Below are 5824 nucleotides of genomic sequence, written 5' to 3'. Positions count from 1 at the left end.
ATGACGCTCGATTGTACAGATTAAATCGTATTCGTAATTAACACCCAAAGGGCATCGTTAACATCATTTAAGACATTTAAGACAGTTCCAGAAAAGCGCACAGCGAGTGGTCCACACTCCACACTCCACACTCTTGGCCAGATTAAACTCGTTTTTGGCCCGGAGCTCTGCACTTGAGATCATCACGGGGAATGTGAAGATGGCAAGTGGACAATGCAGATACGATGACAAAAGGCAATTGGAATATGAAGTGCCGGTGAGCTCGCGTAAAGTGGAGCAAGAGCATAGATAGGGAAATACCCTATAAAAAGTATTACGAATTTATCACGCAATAAATTAACTATTGCAGATTGAAGCCAATAATTTTGTATAACTAAATGTCTACGTTTTTTAATTACTTTAATTGATTTCACTTGAAAAGAAGTTCTATAATTTCTCCAAAGGGGAAAAGTTTTCTTGAGCTCTAAATATCATTGAAAAAGAGGAAAACTTTAAGTCTTTAGTTAAAATGTTAATCATAAGAAATAAAATTTGTTGCTTGAAACAATTGTTCAATAAAAAAGCTATTTGTTATGAAAACTTAATTTGTAATAATAATAACAGTTTTTTATTTAAATTGATATCGATTTATGTAAACTGTTTGTGTTCCTTTAAATTGGCTTGACAACATTTTACACCCGTTTTTGAAATGTTAACCATAAGAAATAAAACTAAAGAACTGTAGGCTGCATCATGTTCAGTATGCCGCAGTAATGCATAAATTGAAGAGTCAGCCGCAGCTGGCAGTAAAAAACATAAATGCCTTTAATTAAATTGCCTGTCTTGCTGTCCTGAATGGCCAGCTACTCCTCCTCCTCCTCGAGCCCCTCCTCCCCCTGCTTGGCCATGTAGTTTTTGGCAACGTTGCGTGTGAGCCCGAAACGAGTTCGGGCCAACGAAGCTGCCGCCGCCTGATGGGCAGTGAAAATTGATGGGCCGCTTCAATATCTTCGGTTGTCTTGTAACATTTTGTATCGCCGTATCTGCGGCGAATGCTGCATGAAATTTAATGAGATTTTCGTTCGGCCCGCTTTTTTGTATCATAACTGTTTGTATTAATTTTTTTTGAATGTAGGTCAAACATTTTTGGCATTTCTCGAGTGCCTGTCGCCGCTTAAAAGGGTAACCGAAATCGGCCAATGTACACGCGTTGCTTGAATTGCATTCCAATTCCAATTCCAATTCCAATACCAATTCCAAGCCATTGGCGTTATTTGATTTTGTCTTTTTCTAGGCCTAGCCGAATCACGAGTGCACTACCTGCTGATGGCTCTAATTGATCCCCTGGGCATGGGCGCAATTAGCTGGCCAGCTTGGCATGTTGGCCCAAAGCAAACACTCGACCAGTTGTCCACTTCAAGACACTTTAAACTCGAAGCTTTTTTTTTTTTTGTTCGATTCCGCCTATCGCATCTCGCAGCTGCTGCTGGACTGGATCTTGACCATGTCTAACAATAGTCCAAATTAGAAATAGACATCGACAATGACAAAAGCAAAATCAAAAGCACAAGCAACGAGTATGACAACAACAAGTGTCTCTCCAAATGGCTACGACATAGAGATATTCGGAGATTCGGAGAGCGTTCTCTTGTTGCAAATTTTTGCAAATGCAATAGCTGTAATTACACTTCTGGCAACGAGATAACTGGGGAGGCGGAATCTGGCCGAGGATGTTTGTTTTTCGAAAAAAGTCAGGGAGGGAGAACAGTGTTTGCTTGTACTTTGCCAAGATTTGCAAAACATTACATGTTTTCTTAGAACTGTTTGTAAAAAAGTTACCTTTTTGTTTGTAAACTAACTTTACAAACTTTGTAGTCTTTTTCTTTTATCAAAAATTAAAATCGTTTTTTTATCCAAATTTAATTTTGAGTAATCACTGTTTCACCGGCGTCACTTTGAAGGCGCATTTTTTTTGCAGATTATAATTTATCATTTATTAAAAAAAATTGCTATTGTCAGCAAGGCGGCTGCTGCATATATAATATATATAATCGCGCCAATGCGAAATTATTTTTCTCGATATAGAAATAGTGTTTTTAAATTACAAACAAAATGGGCAAGAAATCCGACAATCCTGAAACATCCAGTAAGGGTTTCGATGCGGAGGTGGAGGAGGAATACGCCGTGGAGAAGATCATCGACACGCGGGTGCCCAAGGGAAAAGTTGAGTAGTACCTTAAATGAAAGGGCAACGCCGAGACGGAGAACACATGGGAACCGGAAAGCAATCTCGACTGGCAGGATATTATCCAGCAGTACGAGCTGAGCCGAAAAGATGAGGTAAAAGCGGCCGCTTCCTAAGGATCGTCCCAGCAGTAGTGCAAAGACCAAGGATGCCCCAGGACGCGTTAGCACATCGGCTTCCTCAACAAGCAATCAAAGGTAGGAAGAGTCATCAGCACCGACTGGAAACAAATCAAAACGCGCTGTAGAGGTGGAGGACAGCGGCGATTCCGAGACGATCCTGGGCGCTTCCAACAACAACGGTCGGCTGGCATTCCTTATTCAGTTTAAATGCGCCGACCAGGACGAAATGGTGCCCTCTTCAGTGGCCAACCAGAAAATCCCGCAGATGGCAATTCACTTCTACGAGGAGCGCCCGTCCTGATACTCTGATAACGAGGATTCAATTAGCTGTAAGGTCACAGCATTAACACAGCGGAAAAAAGCGTTCATTCATCTACAACCTTTCTACTTTTGTCCAGAATTCATGTTTGGATTTCAATTTTGATTTTAATTTTTAATGAATAAGAAAACCCTTTTGTTCAGATAAAGCCTGAAAGAAAACTATTTATTCTAGTTAAATAATCCAGTTGATCTACATGACAGGTATGACAAGGCTCCTTAGTCAAACTTAAATTTTATTTTTAAGGTAGATTGCTTTATCTACATAAAAAATGTTTATTTTTTTAAATTTTAAATTTAGCAAAAGAAATGGACTTTTTCTTTTTAATATATATATAAAAATTTGTTTAAAACCAAGATGCATATTATTTTTTGTTTAAAAGAATATGTGAAAATGATATTTTACTTCTCTTCCTCCTACACATGTGTTTTTTTTAAGAAATTATTTATTTTTAGCTTGTTAGATACAACGTTTAATACGTCGAAATTAAACTTAATATTTCTTCAAAAGAATGCACACGGCCAATGTGAAATAAACTTTGACATGCTTATTTTTAACACAAACTGTGAGCTCAACTAAACAGAAGCACAGCGAAGAACAAACCCTTTAGTAAAGTGTTTGTTTAAAACTAAATAAATATAAAAATAAATGTTTGAATATGAAGAGTATTTCCTCATAGCACTGATCGGGTTTTCTGCAATCTCATGGATTGGATCACTGCACAGTGGGATCGATTTCGTGCGCCAGCCGCCGGCGACCACTGTGCCACTTTTCGGGGGCGACAATTGCCGCGGGCAATTAACAATATCCATATGTACGATATTTCTTATTCGTACATATAGTATAGTATCGCTGTCTGCTTTTGGCGGCGTGACGTAGGCGAAATGCTGAAAACGTGCTAGATACTTTTGTATCTGAGTATCTTTGCGAGGCGTGCGTGTGCTGTTGATACTGCATCCGTTAGGTGTGTGTGGCTGAATGCAAACGATGTGAATTTTCGGCCAACTATTTTGGACGCCGACTTTGACTTCGACGTCAACGTCGACGCGTGCGTCCGGTGCGCAGTTGGCTTTGATCAGCTTAACCAGGGGATTTCGGGGGAGAAGGGGGGGCAAAAGTTTTCCAACTTTGTTTGCATTGAAGTACGTATGTATATAAAAGCGGCAACATGATGTGGCCACAGTTTCTGAGATTTGTATAAACAATTTGCGCGCGGAGCAGCGCATTTTGCAACATTTAGATGTGATTTTGACGATATGTCGCGCGTGTCGGCCACAAACTTGGTTGGCCGATGGAAAAATTGAATTTACAATTTACATAGAAATTTTTATTACATTTTTAATGTCCGCCAATTGGTTCCATATTTTTGGTATGTATGAACCGCAGACATAATGGGCCGTGGAGGGAACTAAAGTTTCCGTTTGTGTCTGCGAACAAATTATGCGATAAAATACACATAAACGCGGGGCCCTCAAATGCGTATGCGATATTATTGTATTTACTAGATTTTTATGATATCATAAACGAGGCCGAGCAGCATATTGAGAGTCAGATTTGCGTTAATCATTTGTATAAATTTATTTATTTCTTTTAAGTGTTTTTTAATGGAGTGGCGGGCGTTTTTTTTTTTTATTTATTTATGCTAATATAATGACGTAAAATGTGGCAGTCTGATTTCCCCCAGCCAAGCGAAGTAGTAGCAGAAAAATATACATTTAATTAGCAACAATTCTTGTTGTGCTATATTTCACACTTGATTTGCAAAATTATTTGTATTATATTCGAGAGTCGGGGCTCGGTTATTGATACGATCGATTTGTTTTTGTTAGTTTGACAAATTGCAGTTAGCTGATTGCATCGAACATAAATCAGGGTGAATAACTGAAAATGTTCGGATATAAGTATCTAACTTTTTCCGATGGGTGTGCGAGGGCGTAATAAAATCAACAGAGAGATAAACAGTCAATTGCATAAAAAACAAATTATAGGCGAGGGCGTGGACGCTTTAGATAATGATAAACGAAAAGTTCCACAAAACGAAAATTATAAACAAAACGGCGGAAAGACACTTGTTCGGTTATGCACTTGTTCGAGTGACTATTATTATTTTATATATTTTTTTTACTGGTTATTACAATCGATTTGTGACGAGCACTGGGCATTAAAATTAGCCGCGATATTCGGATCTTCGGATTCGATCTGCGTCTGTCCGATAAACTCACGATAAGCCGGTGGATGCTCAGGTGGAAAGCACGCGAGCGCGATAAGAAAATTCGGCAGCAGGAGCAGCACTACGTCCGCACATGCTGCCTGCTGGGGATAAACTGGAACTGGATTTTTCGGATTCGGAGTTGATAGCAGCAGCGGAATCACAGAGACACCGAGATCCAAACAGAGACAACGCCACACACACACACACGCGCTTCTAACCCGTCCAACAGCAGCAACAACAACCACTTTGGCCCAAACGGAGAGCTTTCAGGCCCCGAAGAAATCTGCGCATGAAAATTCGCAAGGCGAGAGAGAATGGTTTGGCGGAAAAGCTCGTCGCACATTTCCCGCTGTTTTCGAAAGAAAATTGCCTTAAAGCTTGGCCAGCTAAAGCGCTTGTTGTGTCAAAAAAGCTGGCCAAAGTTTGGAAAAGCTCAAGATTATATTCTCAAGTCAAATCAACAAAAATTGACTTGATTAGAAATTGTAGTATTACATTTTTTGGTTATTCAAATTATAAAAAGATATTACATTTTCATTAAAAACGAAAAGAAAAAATCTAACTTAAGTTGAATGTATTAATTGCTTTTTAACTATAGTTTCAATAAGAACCTAGACTCAATTAAATATTGAAAAAAAAAAAATTCATTTCTCAAATTGCTTTTACTATATTTAATGTACTTTAAACGACAACTTTAATTTTTAGTCGCAAAAGCTAAACAATGTTGGCAAATTATATAGCATTTATTTTGGCCACATTTTTTTCCAACAAATATAACATATTAAGACTTCTGAGTTATTTTAATTTCCTAATTTTATTCGAATTAAAAAAAATGGTTTTAAATAATAAAAAAAACTTTTTAAATTTAAATTTATGTTTCCATAAAATTAATTCTTTAAAATTATAAATTTTTCTGCGGACTTGGTAATATTTGATTTGCAATTTTA

The 5824-nt window shown here is 38.0% G+C and overlaps 1 pseudogene; it reads left to right on the top strand.

Annotated features, from left to right (window-relative positions):
* The first annotated feature begins 830 nt into the window (after window positions 1-830).
* LOC108093562 lies at window positions 831-2672 on the top strand (annotated as a pseudogene).
* The last annotated feature ends 3152 nt before the right edge of the window (window positions 2673-5824 follow it).

Source organism: Drosophila ficusphila, unplaced genomic scaffold (genome assembly GCF_018152265.1).
Source record: "Drosophila ficusphila isolate 14025-0441.05 unplaced genomic scaffold, ASM1815226v1 contig_607, whole genome shotgun sequence".
Taxonomy (NCBI): Eukaryota; Metazoa; Arthropoda; class Insecta; order Diptera; family Drosophilidae; genus Drosophila; species Drosophila ficusphila.
Note: the sequence above shows the minus strand (reverse complement) of the source record. Positions and strands in the feature narration are given on the sequence as shown.